We start from the raw sequence: 19,593 nt of genomic DNA, 5'->3' as shown, positions 1-19,593 counted from the left end.
CTTTTAAAGAACTGAAACCCAACCACTGTTTCTAAATGACCCTCAGACAGAGTTTGGCTTTCTCATCGGCTGACGCATCCGCCAAATCTCGCTTTACGAAAAGGTCCTTCAGCACATTTTCTAATTTTTGTACATGAAAACAGCGTCGTCGGTGTGTTGTGGTCTTTGTAAATTACTGTGTGTGAGAATGTGATGTTTGAATCGACGCCGATACAGACAGAAGCACGGGCTCGAGTCACTACAGTCAGGTTAGTTAGATGTGTAGATCTGTTGACTATAGACTCAACAAAACTGCTAAAACCCTGCAGCTTCATTTTTTACCACCAGTGCTCTGTAACTACTTGGACTTTAACCTTTCCACTTAGGAATATTTTAATATTAACCCTAATATTGAATCCGGTCTGAGGGTTGTGTTCGTCACGGTGCCTCCGCTGCATCACCTGAGTGACAAGCAGACAGTAAGAGTTAGTTGTGTTTTAATGTTACAGGTTAATTATTACATTTCCTGCCTTCTTACGGAAGTCTGAATTACAAATAAAAGGAGCTCATTAGTTCTTGGGGCAAAAGGTCCGTGGGAATTATTTGATTCAATAAGAAATCATTTTAGACAATAACTGGACATCTGATACATGACAAACAAAATGACATATTAATTAAAAGTCAACAATCAGAGAAAGACCAGAATCTGGGCACAGAACTGCGTCCAGGGCGTCGAGATGACTGATAGAAATATTACGTTCACGTGTGAGAGGTTGTCCTTCCAAAGATACAGGAATGGATTTGTTTGCATAGTTTGGAGGCTAAATGCTTTGTGAGCTGTGAAATGGGTAATTTGTTGAAGCCAGTGTTTTGGGGGCAGCTGCACGCAGTTACGCAGTCCTGCCCTGATCGCAGTCCAGCAATCCGACACAGACAAAACCGATTTAGGTCCAGTTAACACGTTAACGTTGGATTCCCAGCATTATCAGCTCCAGCTCTCAGTGGCTCACAGTGTCATGATGGATATATGAATAATTCAGAACCGGGCAGTGGTTGCCTGGGACATGCTGCCATGTTGGAGGAGAGACAAGTTGGACGCTCTTCTTCTTTTTGACAACTTTTTGAACAATTTACAGCCTGTGACCTTATTTCTTTCTTTTTTGTCAGGATGGAAACTGTGACTGTTTTTGCTCATAGTAACTTGTTCATTATAAGTACTTGTAATATGCAGACACATGCTTCTTTTGTTTAGATATTCCCAGTGAAAGCTAATATTCAAGTTAACATGCACATTTAATTTATTTTAAGGGATTAAATAATGTTAAATGCAGTCAATAAGTGGTGTAATACCTTTGACTGAAACTATAGAGATGCTTTAACCATCATTACACGTACGTAAATTGTGAGTTATGTACAGTAAGTGGATTGACATGGTTACATTTTCTTTTTTGTTCAGTAAAATCAGTAGATGAAGGGAACAGGTAATTTATTAAATTAAAATGCAATGGCAAGAGCACAAAAAGAAAAAAAGAAAAGAAAAGAAAAAATGTCCAGACTGTAGATATCAAATCTGTTGGCAAACTTCGCTTGGTAACAGTTGCAGGACGAGATCACGGTGCTGCCACAGAGACGTGCAGCAGCCAGATTGTGCTTATGTGCAGCTCCGCTTCTCTCATAGAGGGACAAGTGTAAATCCAAAGCTGAAAACTCCATTAGGCCGAGTCAGTCATGCATCCGTGTGCTCCAGTGCCAGACAGCTCTGTAAATCAGCTTCCCTTTTTCTAGCTCCACTGAAGAAAACAATATGGGTAGTGTCTGGGTACTGAGCATTGGGCCCTTGGGTTATAGGCACACACACACACTTACACACACACACACTTACACACACACACACACTTACACACACACACACACACACATACACACACGTACCCTGGGGGCCTGGCTGCTACAGAGTGAGACCAAATGCTCTGATCCAGGTTGAACTAACCACTGACATGTGCACCTGTCAGACATGGGCTGCTGAAGGTGTGTGTGCATTTGTATGTACATACAGTATAACTGTGTGTGTGTGTGTGTGTGTGATGTTACAGTGCTGGGTGTTTTTATACCAAGAAGAACAGAATGTATCCGTGTCCATCAGACAAGTAGATTCATTAGTCTTTTCTTTTAGATGTTTTATTGTGTTAGATTGAGATTTATTAATGTCAGTGTTTGTTCTTTCTCTTCTTCTGTTTTAAATAACAAAAAAATTACATTAATTCTTCATGGAAATTAACACAAATTTCTTTGAACTTGATTAACTGGTTTTGGATTTTCTCATTCTCTCTCGCCTACGTTCTGTCTGAGATACACTCACATGCAAATACACAGGCTGTGAAGTAAATGGATTTGGAGTGTGTCCGCCCGTCCTAATCTGTTGGCCAGTAAAGGCTGACTGAGTCCTAGCAGGTGCTAGACACTTGTCTGTGGAATGTGGAGGGCCAGACCTCAGACCTCCCACCAGGACTGAGCTTCCTCTGTGCTGCATGTGTATGTGTATGTGTGTGTGCGTGTGTCTGTGTGTGTGTGTGTGTGTGTGTATGTATGTATGTGTAGGATGGAGGGTGGCGGTCACCACCTGCTCTCAACCCAATTTCAGTTTTCTGAGGACCAACACATTGCATTGCACTCTGAATGAGGTGTAATACAAATATGATGGATTTAATTGCTAAATTGGAATAAACTGAATTTAACCTTTATATAGTATATGATATCCATTCATGTCATTCATGTTTTGATTTTCTACAAACGCAACAATATTTTTATATAGTAGATTGATATGATATAAAGATCTTTGCTGTATAAAGCTGGAAAACAACATAAGAAGGTCCCAATACATTTTTTATTTGGATCTTTAGGAAGGTTGTGCTGTACGTGTTGCTTTGCTGTCGTTAGCATGACCCAGAATGGACATGTTCAGGTACAGTGCGAGTGTCTTGTGACTGAACAGAATATCTATCAGGACAAAAAAATAAAAAATCCAAGGACAGATAATCAATCAGCTTCTCTGCTCTCACTCTCCTAATGCCAGTATATACTTCTCTATGTAGCCCATACTGTGCATACAGCATGTTTGCATGTCTGTGGCTCAGACCACAGTGAGTTAACTGCAGACCTCCCTCTTGTGGCTCAGCGTAAAAAAAAAAAAATGCTATTAATTCCAGCTTATCAGTGTAACAGCACTCTGCATTAAATGAGTGTGAATCAGCAGAAAAGCTCCCTGCGCTCTTTAATGTAGATTAATGCTACCTGCCTGCTCTCTGGCTGCCTCCGTGGGCAGCAATTAAGAGCAGTAATCACCTTTTCATCGTCTGCTCTCTTAGTAGGTCATTACCCTCCACCTCATAACCCCCCCCCCCACCCCCACCCACCCACTTTCACCAAATACAGGATAATGAGGAAAGTTTGGTGGGTGTTGATGTTATTGTAATGTATTGTGAGTGCTTTAAACAATATGCAGAATATTCATAAGTGGGTTACCTGAGCTTGTAGCATTTCATGTATCGGAGATTCAGCTGGAATTGAACGGAGGTAAAGCGTTGAACCGCTGATTTATTTCTCTTCCTCTTCGCCTGCCTCTCTCTTTTCCTCCCTTTCTTCCTTCCTCTCTCATTTTTCCCGGTGTCAGAATGACTGATGGTGGCCAGCACAACCGGGTGTCCGGCATTATGCCTCCGACAAATGGCTGCGGCCTGCTCGGCCAGGCCTTGGACTGGACAGAAATCAATATTTCACCATTTAAAATCTATCAAAAGAGGATTTTTTTTGAGAGCGCTACAGCTGCCTGCATTCCCTTCCACCCACCACTAACCACCTTCCCCAACTCCCCCTTTTCCCTGCCATGCCACGAACACTGAATCAGACACTTTGTAGTTACAACTAGTAATCAATAAGCCAGCACCTTCACAGATCTTAACCGCGGTCGCCTCGGAGCCGTGATGGATGGCGAGGAAGGCCGCGATTCATTTTGTCAGGCCATTACGCCGGCGAATTCTGTCCACTTCATCCTGCAGACGATCATTTTTCACACTTCATAAGAAGCAGAAATGGGTTGCGATGGAGGAGAGGACGAGAGGGAGAGAGAGAGAGAGAGGGAGAGAGAGAGAGGAGAGGCAGACAATGAGAGGGCAGACAGAGAAGGAGTGCAGGGGAGAAACAAAGAATATGGGAAACGGTTGAGAGGGAAATACAGAAACTAAGGGGGAGGAGAAAGCGAGAGTGATGACAGACGGTAGAGAAAGCAGGAAAAGGAAAGAGAAAGCAGAGATGTAAACCAGACTGAGTGGCTCCTGTGGCCATTTTGCTTTTAAGTGAAAAAGAGGACAAACACTGATAGATAGAAGGCTCCCTCTGTGACATCAAATCATTAAAAACTTTAAATTTGGTTTGATCTTTATGTTTTAAGTCGTGCTGAAAGATTACATTAATCCCTCTGAGCTGCGAATCGACCATTTGATTTATGAAAACCTCTCCGAACTGTACGGAATAAGCCACAACAACAACAAAAGAAGAATGTTTGTTAAGCTACAAACAAGACAACAGCGAGCTAGACTGCGTCTGTGTCTGTGCTGTGTGTAACCAAACCAGTCAGGGGGGAAATTGATTTTTTTTTTTTTCCCCCTCATGCTGAAAGCATTTTATCGCTATAAAACACACAAGGGCAAAGTAACCATGAACAAGTCCCACTAGTCAAACGTATTATGTTTACAAAACAGCAAAGTGGTAAATTAGTCGAGCTAAAACGCACCGTGCACTTCCACACAGTAAAATATCGTGCCATTACTACACTCCATGTTCAATTATAATAGCCATGGAGTACTTTGTGTAACGTATCGGCTTGTGTTAGGACATGTAATGGTTGCAGATGGACTTTAATATGAGAAAGAAAAAGATAAATCCTAGTCTGAATCCTTCCTTCCTTCCTTCCTTTCCTTTACCTTCTGTCATTTGCATTAATATATCTCCCCCATCCTCCTCCCGCTCCCACCTTTCCCTTCCTCCCCCTCTTGGCCGAGCTCCCAAAGACCCACGGTGTTCTTGTTGGATCGATCTTGCCTCGGAAAACAAGTGACAGCTGCTGTGTGTGTGTGTGTGTGTGTGTGTGTGTGTGTGTGTGTGTGTGTGTGTGTGTGTGTGTGTGTGTGTGTGTGTGTGTGTGTGTGGTGTGTGTGTGTGTGTGTGTGTGTGTGTGTGTGTGTGTGTGTGTGTGTGTGTGTTCGTGCTGTCCCTCGGTTGTGGTCTCGCCCCATATGTTGGCCCTCACCTGCTGGCGGGCGAGGATTATGAGCTACAAGCTCTTATTAAAACTGGATTTGTTTACCCTCCTGCTCGCATGCGGCGACAACAAAAACAGTATGACCTGTCCGTTGCTGGGCCGCCGCCCGGCCGTGAGAAAAGCCACGGCGAACCGGCGAGAGCTGGGGGTTGAAATTTAGTGAGGGAAGTCAGGAAATTGGCTTGTGCATTTTTCACAATTAAAATCATAGATGGTTCGTCTTCTGTAGGCTCGAAGGTGTGCAGCGTGTTTTGGTCAGGCTTATATTAAGAATTTTACATGCATAAGGACACAATAAATTGAAGTGCATCAGAGGTTAAGGTCCTGAACACTCTGCAGGTTTCCATTACGACCAGTAACTCAGATGCTTTTCTCTAGAGCTGCATGTCGTGGACAGTGGTTTGCATATTACCGCTCGGTATTGTACAGAAACTCTGCAGGAAGCGGATAATTGAGGCCGTCTTCCTGTCTGTCCTGGTGATGTCATCTGTAGACACGCCTCTGCCTCCTCTCCTCTGCCTCAAACCCCCTGGATTCAGTTATTCACTCCGCCCTGATTCATTACTGGTGACAGTTATTCTGTCCATCATTGCATCTTGTAGGAAAAAGGTTGGGTGAGAGACGTTGGTTAGTATTTATTTATAAAGCCCCTAAATGGCAACATGCCCTCATACATCACTTCCTTATTAAACTGGCCCCATAGTCGTTATTTGACTCGTTCCACTTGTAATTTAAATAAAGGTTGAATGAATGAATAAAAACTACAGCAGCTGATCTCGCTGACTTACATCAGTATTTGCATGTCCTGCATTATAGCTCTTGACAACCCCTAGAAATGACATTCATATTCTAGTAAATTGTTTTCCCAGTTACGCTGTGGTGACGGCGTAATTACTGGCTGCATTAAGTTCATAGGAAAAGAACGAATCTCTACATTCATTAAGGTGGTTGCTGGTTTGTCTGTGGATATTTTACCGACACGTTCAGTATCAACATATTTGTGATTTCGTAATTTAACAACATCTCGTTACGTTAATTGAAAACGCGATCCGCTTGTTTTGGTGTTACCTGCAAAACGTATTTGCTTCCTCAAATTTGTTGTATATAAATGTAATTTCTAGGGTTGTTCTTTATAGTTTTAATTAAGTGTGATGTTTTATACCTTTTTAGTATCTGAAAAATCTTTAAAGAGACTGTGTGTAGATACAATTACCAGTCGAACTGTCTCTTTTTTGGCTAATCCAGCAGATTAAATACCTGCAAAATCACTGTATTTCATCACATAGAGGCAAGAATCATATAGAAGTTCGATGGGCAAACACTCCCAGACATGTCCATTATCATAACTGTAGGTTTGATAATGGATTTGATAAAGCAGCAGCAAATGAAAACAGAAATCTCTCTTTCTGGAGCATCCTTGGATCAAAGTAGAGGTTCAGATTTGATCAGTTGTCCTTTCTTTTTTTGTTTTTTTCGTCTGTTTTACTCATCTGTTTCTGAACTGTTTCCAGCTCATTTTCTCTCTTTTCTACCTTTTGTCTCATAATCTGATTTCTTTCATCCTCCTTTTTTCTTCTGTTCTCTCTCTCCAATATTCTCCACCTGCCCATTATCTTTTTCTCCCCCCAGCCCGTTTTGTATTTTTATTTCTTCATCTCATTATTCTGCTTTTTGTCTCCTTTACGTGCTCCCTCCTTGCTCCTCCTTTCCGACCTCTTCGCCTCTTTCTTTTCCTTCTGTTTTTCTTTTCCCCATCATGTTCCCTTTAATAAGAAGCCATCAGTCACAATAAAAGTTGGGCCTGTGAGTCTCCTCCTCTCTGCCACCAGTTAACATCCACGTTAATAGTGACAATTCCCATGGACTCTCTCTCTCTCTCTCTCTCTCTCTCTCACACACTCGTCCCATACTGCCTCACCCCACCCTCGGCAGCGGCGCTGAATGACTGCAAAGTCAGCATCTCTTTTATGGAAATTAATGGGGAGTGTGTCGAGATGTGGGCGTCAGGACAGGGAGGGAAATACAAGTAAAGGAAACGACAGAAGGATAAAAGTAGAGATGGAGAGAAAGGAAGGCAGAGAGGTGAGGTTAGAGGAAGAGAACAAGTGGGAGAGAAATGGAGAAATATAAGAGAGATGGGAGGGTGAGGTAGAGGTAGGGAGGCAAAGTCAGCATCTGTCATGTAAATTAATGGGGAATATGACAAGTAATGGAGTCGAGACAGAGAGAGAGGGAGGGAGGGAGGGAGGGAGAGAGACGGGAGGAGTAGTTGGAGAGTCAGAGTACACAGAGGTGACAGAGGGGAAAAAGCTGATTTGGTTCTGATGATGCTGTGTGTGTGTGTGTGTGTGTGTGTGTGTGTGTGTGTGTGTGTGTGTGTGTGTGTGTGTGTGTGTGTGTGTGTGTGTGTGTGTGTGTGTGTGTGTGTGTTCGTGTTCATCCCCATACACCCAAATATATATTTTTAGGTTAAATATGTTTTCCGGAGAAACTACTCTTTGTTTTCAAGCTGGTTGAAGAGATAAGTGAAGATATAATCTCAGTCATATCATCATCCGTAGTGTCAGACTAATGTGTGTAGTTTTGAACAAAGAAGATATTACCGCGACGTTACAAGCTTGTGTCTCTTCTTCTGTTCATCACAACTGTATCAGCTGGTCAGCTTTTGCCAGAGCTGCCAGAAGGGGGCACAAAACTACTGGCTCAGAGTCAACACAGGCCAAACAGAGGAGCTGCAGGCCTCCACCTCTGGTTGGCTGGCTGCATTTTATCTACAAGTAGTAGTTTGTCATTTTTATTTATATGGATGTGTGATTTCTTTATTTATTTTTGATAGTCATCTAAAAAAAAAAAAAAAATCTGTGTATTTATCTATTTATTTGGGAAGAACCTTTAATAAATCAGGGTAATGCAAAGTGCTTTTCATACATAAAAAAGCTTTAAGACAAGTTGTAAAAGAAACACATGACGACATAAAAAGACAACTGGATTTCAATTTTATTTGAGCAAATAAATTATTTATGTTTTATTTATTATTAAAATAACTTCAGGGAAATTCATAGCATGAATATAAAGTGATAAAAAACAAAAAACTACTTGTAAAGGAGAGTTTGCAACATTATGAAACTTCATCAAAATTACTGCAGATGTCAAGTTATGGATTAATTATATTCTATATAAAAGCAAATCTAACAGTCTCAAAATAAAGAGGAGCGCTTGCAAACAAAGGTAAAACCACAATGAATCATCTTGCAGCTTGTATTTCAGTGTGTGTGTGTGTGTGTGTGTGTGTGTGTGTATATTTTTGTCAGTCACAGTGTGGACGGTTTTAAGTTTTAATAAATAAGAAATCAGGCGCAGGTTAAGTAGCTCAGAGGCGGGGACAAAAGCCAGTTTCCTCTCTGCTTGTCACCTTTTGTGCCAAAGTACATTGGAGGATTGAACCTGTCAATCAAGACTCAAACCAGCATGTTGCCCCTGCAGCAAGACAATGACAACCCCCCCTTTTTCTCAGGCTTAACCCTTTGAAGGGGCTGTTAATGGCATTTTAGTGAAACAAAAACTGACACTCTGTCGCTGCAGAAAACCTTATTAATTCTTCATTTTGTTTCGGTTTAACTCTTGAAAAATCTGCCAATGAATCAGTAACCTTAATTAAAACATAAATAATTTATCAATTAAAATGTGGCACTTAAAATTCCTCAACTTTCTGCACTGTAATGTTGTTCACCCTGCTTTAATTTTGCACATTAACCATGAGTTTATACGTGCTGCTGCGTGTGTGTGAGCAGTGTTGTACATTTCTCATAAAATATTTAGTCCTTTTCCATTTGAGAAAGTCCACAAATCCATTTAATATAATATTACAGATAATATACTGGACATGTGGAGAATAGACGCCATTTATCACATTTTTTTACTTTATTGGTTTCTCAGTGGGGAAGAGGTGGGAAAAAAACAGAGGAAGGGAATTGGGTGCTAGAGCACAGATTGAAAAAACTTCCCTCGGCCAGCCAAGCATCACAGACATCAAAGTGAAGACATTGTTTGCGAGGAACAATGGCTGCCGTCACAGTCCAGGAGTTTGTGTGTTGTTGCGTGTTTGCGCTCCCAGAATCCCCCTCTGACGGCGAAATCACTGGATTATCAAACCGGCAGATGCAAACCGCAGAGAACAATATCATGGGCAGCCCTCAGAGGGGAATCCTCAGAGGCCCATGTGTAAGAGACGCACAGATAACATCAAACAAAGAAAGTAGGCACTTCTGATGAAAGCCAGGAAACTCCAGACTCTGATTTTTTTAAATACATAATTAAATAAACCAGAATAAAACCCAATACAAATAGGCATGGAAATAACTCTTTATGTATAAACTGGATTTCATGTTATCTACTTTTTTTTTTTTAACTTTATTTGACTTTATGACTTTATATTTGACAAATCGTTGGTCACAATATTGTAAAATATTTTTCTGTGCATTTACACTTAATTACTGGCAACAAGTTTGAACTACTTTTACACTAACTTTTGCATTGAAACTGTAATTTAACAGCATGTTGCTTTGTGAAATCTGAAAAAGATTTTAAAGTGCATGAAGTCCAGTTTAATCCAATCATGTTTAAAACCAACTTCTACTGATTTTACAGAAGTGAAATGGCAAGTAAGAACATGTTACAGTTATGTGACTTGTGCAAACCTTAAGTCAGACATTTTGAAGTTAAATATTGAACGGCGACATGTACAAAAATGTCTCATGATCTAAATGAGTGACAAAAAAAAAAGGAATATACTTCCTCCTTTTCACAATTATGCAGGTTTTTGCTTCATTCCAGCATCATCCAATTATTATAGAAAAAAACAAACGTTTAATACGGCGAAACCAAACTGTCTGACCGTCTTTAACGAGGTAAAACAAAATCCAAAGAATTATTAGGAGACACCATCGGCCCGAGCGTCAAGCCTGCTCTGCAATGGACCGTCCTGGTCAGCTGGGAGCATATGGGAATACCATCAAACTGTGATTTGCTGTGTCGACATCCTTATAACCTCTGGGATGCTTCAGCATTGGAGGTCCAGACTGCTATGGCTTCCCTGACACTTCAAAACCACAGACAGACTGGTGGGGATAATGCAAAACATAGAGGCGCACTGGAAAAAAAAAGGGATGAAGGAGGGTGTTTTTTTTTTTTTTTTTTTTGGTCACTGGTGAACTCACAAAAGTATTTAAATTTTTTCATGTGATTGCAGTTATTTTCATAGTCGCTGCTGGAGCTGCTGCGATCCTGAAATAGTCGGTTTGAGGCAGAGATCGTTGGAGAAAGTCCACCTGGGCATCCACTGGCCAAACAGAAAATCAATACAGATCAGAATAATGGCAGGACACACACAAACACACACACATACACAGAGGCTGGAGTGAATAAAACTAACACTAATCACACCTTATTAGCAGAGGCTCAAGTGAATGCCAACAGAATTGATCCCTGGGTCCATTAATGGGACTCATTAGCGTTTTAATGAAGCCAAGTTTGGCCGAGGCGAGAAGGGGGGAAAGGTAGAGGGGAAGATAAAGGAGAGAGGAGATAAACACGGTGGCCGAGAGAAAGTGAGAAATGTGGATAAATGAGATGAAAGAAACAAAGAAAATTGATAGACGGCACATTGGTGACACTGAATGTGATCGCTAAAATATCAGCAGCCTGATTGCAGAGGAAGTGAGATGATCAACAGAACCTCAGCAGCAAAAAAACTATTTATTTCAATATTAAACCGATTTATTGGTAATTGTTTTGCACATAAAATGTTTTGCCCTCATGTTCCTTGTATATCTGTTTTAAGTTAAGGAGTTCTTCCTCTCTGCACAATCAAACCTCCCCCTTCCCCTATTATTAGCGTGTAGCTTGTTAGCTCAGGCAAACTTAGTGCTGACAGGAGCAGGAACTTGTTGAAGGAAACAGAATGCAGACGGACAACAGACAAACACCAACGTGTGGACAAATATATCTTTATCTGTATTTTTAGGATACATCCTACACAGCTGCAGATGTTAAGAACTGGAAAATAGTCATTTAGGATCAATGAACTTCAGGATTGCAACTTTAAATTAGCTCCACATGCTGATATTCCTTAAACAAGCCTTTTTTGGAGGCTGAAATAAGTTGAAATAATGTCTTCCATGCAGTTTAACTGTCAACTGCAGCAAGTGATTAAAGCACTAATGGGACCAGCTGGACTTCTGCATTACTGTTAGCGAAAAGCTAAATGGGACAAGAATAAGTTTAACAATTTCTCTAACTAATAAAAAGTTTTTCTTGTTAAGAAAACAAGTACCTCAGGGATTTTTCTCACAACACACATATTTAAAAAAAGGAAGTGGTTAAAATAGAAGTTTAGTCTCTGTATGATTTTGATGATTGATCCAAGATGCAACAATTATTTTAATTATTTACTTTGCGGATCTTGAAAAGCAAAGAAAAGTCAGGAAATCAGGAAGGCCTTGCTTTGGTATTTGTGTTTGAAAAATCAAGTAATTGATTAAACGACTAATGGTTTGAACGCTCTCCCCACTACTCTACAAATAAGAGAGAAAAAAACAACAACTTTTTGCTAAAATATGTGATGATTAAATCTCTGGTAGTAAAACATGAGTTTAGTAAAACTCAACTAGAAGTAAAAAAGTAAGAAACAGGTCTTGGGGCCTGACTTGCAGAAATGCTGACATATACAAATGCAGTTTATGCGCTTAGCTGACACTTTTATCCAGAATATTGTAAAATAAGTGCAACAGTAGAAAAAAAAAGAAGATAACCAAAATCCCAAGCATCTGTTGTGCAGCCAAACAATAGATGTGACAAACATTTGTCTCCCCCTGAAATGATGATGGGAAATAAAGAAGAGCTCGGTGAAGAAATATGAGCCGAGGAGCTGTGGTCGCAGCATTTATTTTGTCAGGAGTTTTTCTCTCAGTGGTTGTTCAGGAGGAAGAAGATACAGGAGGAGGCAGATGTGATTCAGCAGGGAGAGAGAGAGAGCCTGTGATTACTACAGTGTGCCAACAGTGAAGAAAAATGATGTGCATAATAGTTTCCTGTCTCCTGCAGTAGCTGATGGGGTGTTTTCACAAATGTAAGACTTAGGGTGGGGTGGGGTGGGGGGGTTTCTTCCCTATGGACAGTAAAACTATTGAGTGGTGGAAGACTGCGGCCACTGTTTAGTGATAACCTGTTAGTAGGTCATTTTACATTTTTACCCAGCAATGACTCTTCCTTTATTCTTTATCACCAAATAAAGCAGAAGCCGACTCGTACAACAGCCGTGATTCTTAGGATCTTTTGGGAGAGGATGTTACTCACGTACTGAACTTTTGCTTTATTTGATTTTTCCATTTATTACAACTTTATACTTCCATTTATTATGTTCTTTTTGATCCACTACAGTTATTTGACAGCTAAAGATGCTTAACGGTACAGACGACCCTAAAACAGGACAATAAATCTGTGTTGTGACGCCACGGTTAAAGTTTAGTCACCCTCGCTGTTGTGGTCACCATAGTGACAGCCTGGTTAGAGGAGCTATATGTAAGTTTTGCTATCGCTACGTAGCCACCGTTAGCATTAACAGCTGTTTACTTACCAGTGTGGAAGAAACGAGGTCTGAACACAACCCGTCTAAAAGATATTCCACTCAGTTTTCACGATTTTCTTTAACTTGTCACCCGTCTTTGTGGCGTTTGGTGGATTTCGCCGATACAATTGATCCTGTAGCTTTTAACGGAGAAACAAATATATTTTATCTTTTTTTTTTGTTTATTTTAAATACATTTTTATTCATTCTTCAGTGCCAAAAATAGTACAGTTCTATAATTTGGGATTTGTTGAATATACTGGCATACTATTTGTTGCCACGGCTACAAACAAACAAATAATATACAAACAAAAAACTTTAAAAAAAGGAAAAAATCCAGACCAAAAACAAAAAGATTTTTTGATTAATCGCGATTTTTATTTGAATAAATTTTTAAAATCAATACAAAATGTGCATCTGTGCTAAATATGATGTGTATGCAGTGGTTCATTGCTGTAACTTCAGGCTGTATTATATGTAAAATGTCAACTTTGTGTAAACTGAGTAAACACAACATGAACAAAAAGGTTGTTTTAAGTTGGATGATAGCGGCTGTCTGAGTCACAACAGTCCTGTAAACTGCGATGTGAACCAGTTGGACTGTCGTTACCCGGGTTGCTTGGCTGATTCTGCCTGTTTAGTGAATCTATAGATCATATCTATGAGGAGGATAGACTGAACAAAAGACTCTTCTAACTGATCTGAGCTCTGTTTGTGTTTGCTGAAGAGAGATTATCTCTGGCTACGATATGTGAGGCTGTGGAAGTCGAGATCTTTTTAAAAATACATAATGATGCCCTTTTAAACTGGTGCAGGTTTTTATTATTCTTGCTCAACTGCTTTGCACATGTAGACCTAGAAAAATACAGATGTGTCATGTTTTAGTCATTTTGCATTCGCCAAGTAAAATAAATCTTCAGTCCAGTTTTATAACTGTGAAATGTGTTTACGATTTAGCTGATAATGTGCACTTTAACACAATTTTACATTCAAGGAGACCTCAGTGTTGCTCGCTTGCTGAATGCAGAAGAAATTTAAGATCCCAGGATAAACTTTGCAGCGTTGGTGTTGATATAATTTGATCATTTATCATTGAATTAAATCAAAATCGAGGGGTCAGTGCAAATATCCAGATTCTTTTCTTTTCTTTTCTTTTATTTATCCTTGGCTTTGACCTTTTCCACATCCAATGCAATATTTTCAGGAGCTGAATGTCAGCAACCATCAAAAATGACTCTCTGCCCAAAACGGCATCAATTTCAGCCTTGTTAGGCCTGCACACTTTTATGTGCGCACACACACACACACACACACACACACACACACACACACACACACTGGTCGGCCAGTAGCAGACAATGTAAACCAATCCCTCTATTGCTGTCAGCGAACAAGTGGCTACCCGCTGGTTAGAAAAAGGGCGCGGTGAGAAATGCTCTCAATCACTTTCAATTAATCCCCCCTCCTCTTTGCTTGAAGGGACTTTGAAAGGACAGTTTTTCCATGGGGTGTGTGTGAAGGGGGCACTTAGGCCGCCTCCTGGCTGTGATGGCACACAGATATTGATTTATTATCCTCTTCAACAATATTTATTGCAGGCAGACCTCACAGCAGACCTGTTGGCATCAGGGAATCATTAGCTTTGAGCTTTGGAAAAGACAGGAGCTGACTCTTAAAGTAGCAAGTGACGAACGTATTTGAAATGTGCACAAATATTAAAAACATTCTCAGCCACAGTTTCCTCAATAATCTCTTTCCTACATGAATTTCACCCTGTTGTGATTTCCAGACAGTTCTTATCTCACGCTAATAGTGTGGATAATGATAATAAAAGGGAGTGGATGTGTGTGTTTGTGTGGTGGTGTGCGAGATCAGGAGCGTCCCTGCTTGAAATGATTAGAAGGTTGGGGCCATTATGAGCTCCTCTCTGCCTTTTGTATCTGCTGTAATGAATATTGAGGGGGGCATTTGGAGTACTTTGAGGAACTAACAGCCTTTTTAATCCTTTAATCCTGAGGAAAACCAATTTCACCCCTATACACATACACACACACACACACACACACACACACACACACACACACTCTCACACACACACACACACACACACACACACATCATTTGAAAGGGGTTTCACTGATCATACTGTGTGTGTTTAACCTGCTCTCGTTAATTTCCCGGCTCAGAGACCTGGTGATCCTGGAGATTAGGTTCATTAAAATCACATATTGTACGCACAGTGATGTGGTGTGTGTGTGTGTGTGTGTGTGTGTGTGTGTGAGTGTATCTGCATGTGTGGGGTGGGATCAAGTGAACAGATAAGGAAGGGCCACCAGTATTGGGGTTATCGCCCTTGTAGGTCCTCCCACACACACACACACACACACACACACACACACCACACACACACACACTTCCAGATGATTCCCCCCCTGTGGCTGCAGTCAGCAGTGTTTACTGCAGGTTGACCCTGACAGGCTTGACTCCTGCCCGTCTGTGAAACGTCCTGCTGTGACGAGTGCTACAGAAACCTGCAGGCTTTGCTCAGTGGATCCCGATCGTATATGAAACAGCTTTTATTTTAAAGCTGAGACTCAAATACACTTTCAGTGCAGCCCTTAGTTTGAAAACCAATAGTGTAGAACATAAAACAGGCCCCCGAGGCAGTTTTCTAAATGTGATGTGTCATTATTTTTCGAAATGAGGATCATCACTCTGCCTTCCTGTCTGTTTTAGAGCTGAACAATTAGAGGATTGACAGAAAACTGATCAGCAACTATTTTGATAATCTTATGAACTGCTGAAGTAAGTTTTCCTGGTCTTGCATTATAGTAATCTGAATATTTTTTGGTTTTAGACTGTTGGTCAGACAAAAAAATAAATAAACAGGGAATACATCACAAAGGCATTTTTCTGATATACTATAGAGCAACAGATTAAATGATTGATCACAATCGGAGGATTATTTAGTAATGAAAATAATCGTTAGTTGCAGTTTTACTGTTTTTAATGATAAGAACCACGGATGCCCCTATTGATCGGCAAAATACATGATCAGTAGATCGGCATTAATGCTCCTAGTCACCCATCACCTGCGGTTAATACTGTCTGCAGCTGAAAGAAGCGCTGTGTGAATATACCGGATATGCACGTAAAATGGAAATAGTTGAGTAAAACTTCACCTTAGTACAGTAGTAGCTCTGGGTACATTTGATACTTGTATGGTAGATACTGGCACAGAAACAGTCTGTTATATTTTGTAATGCTTTCATGTATCATTCCCTTATTGGCTGATTTTATTTAGAACATGGATTTGAAAACGACTGCTTTCATAATATCATAGGATTTGTTGATGTGTGCTGTTTGTATAAGAGACAACATATGGTACAAAAGACAAGATAAAAAGAGAAACATATAGAAAAATATAAGTTGCACACTGGCTACCAATCCCATTTTCTGACACATGATGTGCAGCCGGTATAATAAAATACTGTATCGATGACAGGTGGGTTGTTGCAGGATTATGTTTAAGAAGAGCACATGCAGCTCATGCAGTGGTGACTGAAAAAGCTTGATAAGGAAGCAGAGGGAGGAGTGTGTGTAGATTCCTTTATGTGCTCGCAGCATTTGTGTATTTCCCTTTTACGAGTGTGTACATATGTGCCTGCATGTGGTGAGTATGTGTATTTTTTTGTGCATTACTCCAGGCAGCACCTCCTATCATTGCCTCATAATGGAGGAGCGTCTGGGGAGTTTTATCACTGAGCCTGGCTGTTCGGGGGACCTGGGGGCCGGGGGCCTCGCTCAAAGGGCCCCCGTGATGCTGAAAAGGTGACTGAATTGAAAAGAGGGTAGGGAAATTCTGCCCTTCTTTATAGACGTCTGTGTGTGTGTGTGTGTGTGTGTGTGTGTGTGTGTGTGTGTGTGTATGGGAAGCGCAGAGAAAGTCAAGTGGGCAGGACACAAGAGAGCATCAGAGAAGAATTGTCTTCCCAGCATGCCACAGGGCTTCCCTTACTCCCTCCATAGGTGAGTAGCAACATAATTAGACAGATAAAAAAGCAGCGCTGAATGTGGAAGCTCTGATAAGGTCTAATGAGAAGGAGAAGGGACGGAGAGGGAGAGCGATACAACCAAAGAGGAGAGGGGGGATGGAAGAGGGGAAAGGGGAGAGGGATGAAAGGAGGTGAGGATGAGGAGGCAGACATGAGGAGAGAGGGAGAGAAGAGGACAAAACGGGAAAGAGATTCAGATCAGATGAGGGTTATTAGTGTGAGATGACACATCCGAGGAGTGCAGGACAGGCGATCTGATCTCTCTGCTCTCCCGCTGTGCTCTCTTTCCCCTCTTAACCTGCATGGCTGCTCGCTGCAAAAAGTGTCTCCTCCGCGTCGTGCGCCAGCAGCTTTTTTGGAGGAAAATATTCCAGAGGAGAAAGGTGCTGCTCTTCAAGAGTAAATGGTGCTTTCAGACTTCCTGGATCAAGCAGATGGAAAACAAACTTCCAACGTGTATATTTACTTCAGTAAAGCCACAGAAAAACCTCAGATCAAATAAGCAAATAACAGAGGAATTGAGTCTTAACTTTGAGGAGTATTAGTTAGAAATAAAAAAACATGACACCATGTTGTCAACCTGAAATATTCCATTAAAAATAAGATAGATTGATATTTCTTGCAGCGTTCCCTCTCTTCCTCTGTCTCTTCTCCTGCTGCCACCAACTGCTCCGTGTCCATCTGGGTACAACATCCGCCCTCTGGGAGGCATCACTGTTTATCTATATCATCCTGCAGCAGATTAGCTGACACCTCTCACCTCCTCCTGCTATGACCTGCCCTGCTGTCGGTGCACGTTCTTCCACATTTCACTAACTCCATTCCTCAAACACTTTGTAAGTTCAGCTGGGGTTTTGTGATTGTGTTTTAAATTCACACACAGTGAGTCATTCTGATTCGTTCAGTGTGATTTGTTTTTCCCGTTCTTATTCTCTTTATTCCTTCCGTTGTTTATTTCAGATCATTTTTTGCTGATGACTGAGTTACAAGAGGACACACAAACAGGAAGTGGGCCATATCTTCACAATAAACTCCTCAGTTATGATCAGAGCTGCTCAGTCGACTGCACTGTAATGAGCTTCATGCATTTCGCTCGGTTTCCTCTTGAAATTGCTGCGTGAAGTTACATTTTGTATTAGGATGGTAAATGCACGCGTTTAGGGAAAAAAATAATATCACATCCACCTGTTGTAGTATTACAACACAAACGCTCAGCCTCCACCATCTCCATGACAACCCAGCAACAACACACTGCGAAATATGACACATGAATCACTTTGAGTTCGGTCGTGACCTGTTCATCCTCTCTCTCACACTGCTGTTGAATGTTCAGAAGAACGTAAAGACTGACTTTATGAGTAGATTCATCATGTTGAGATCGTCCGGGATCTGTCCCTCTACGTCCGATTGGCCAGTCTGACATACAGGTGTTGTTTTTTACCTGGGTGTTGCGCACATGTAATACACCGGCAGTTGGAGTGAATAACAACAGGTGATAAACATCTGGTCTCTTTCTCTCGTTCTGTTCTTCCTCTCTTCTCTCGCCTCGGCTGGGTGTTCCCCACATGTCTCCACTTCATCCATTGCTTCAAATTAAAAGCCCTAATTGCAGCTTCACGACATAGCAGTGGCGGCAGGCCGCTGCAGAAAAATGCATGTGAGAGAAACACTGGATTTGTCACTTGTTGACACCAGAATTTATCATTACTCGCTTGCTGATGTGAATCCTTCACTGAAGGTCTGCTGAAAAAAAAAAGAGAAAAAGAACAAAGACATCTGGCAGCGCTGAATGTGTCTTACTGTGGAAGTGATGTGGCTGTTTTGAGAGCATTTAACTAGAAGTTAAAGTATCTAGTGGTTTGAATGAAGTATTTGAAGCCATTATCACATCTATTTTTCGTTAGGTCTGGGTTCGTTAACAGACCGCTGTTTAATCCGGAGGAGGTAATTGTATCGATTAACACAACCAAACTGGTTGAATACCCAGCAATAAGATGATCAATCATATCTTTAGGAGTCCCGGGCCACATGTTTTAGCCCCCACATTAATTCAATCCCCATTATCCGGGCTAAGGAGGAGGCCGTAATGGATTTGTGCACTCTAACAGAAAATGGCTTTTTGAACCAACACACAATTAGCACAAAGAGTTTTGGCAAACCATACCCATATTATCAACATAATGGGAAATAAGCCTGCAGCTTTTTAAATGAGTTAGAAAATGGGGGGTTAATAATGTGTACGGAAAGTTTTCAACTTTAATTTATCATTGCTGGAGAGACCATTAATCAAAGCAACTGTGAAGTGATGTTTCTTCTATTGATTTTAATCTCTTTAGTTAATTTCCCCACAAACTACTTTTTGTGCTTTTTTTTAGTTTATTACAAGGGATAAATACGCTTCATATGTTCTTCCCTGTGGCATTATGAATGTGAAAAACAAATGCTGTGAGTTAAATATGAAGGTAGTTTTAAGCCAGTTGATGAAAAACTTTTCAAGCAGCATGTAGTTGTTACAGGAGTAAAGACGACAAACACAACTTCTGTTTAACAGAAACGTAAAGATGCAGAGTTCACCTTGATATTTATCCTTCTACATATAAGAATGGCTCTTTGTTCAT

At 40.9% G+C, this 19,593-nt stretch overlaps 1 protein-coding gene across 1 annotated transcript in view; it reads left to right on the top strand.

Annotated features, from left to right (window-relative positions):
* LOC130165210 (metalloreductase STEAP3-like) overlaps nucleotides 1–19,593 on the top strand; it is a 134,591-nt gene that overhangs the window by 5,911 nt on the left and 109,087 nt on the right. The gene's annotated exons all lie outside the window — the stretch shown is intronic.

This window comes from Seriola aureovittata, chromosome 24, assembly GCF_021018895.1.
Source record: "Seriola aureovittata isolate HTS-2021-v1 ecotype China chromosome 24, ASM2101889v1, whole genome shotgun sequence".
In the NCBI taxonomy this organism is placed as follows: domain Eukaryota; kingdom Metazoa; phylum Chordata; class Actinopteri; order Carangiformes; family Carangidae; genus Seriola; species Seriola aureovittata.
This window is presented reverse-complemented; position numbering and strand designations above follow the sequence as displayed.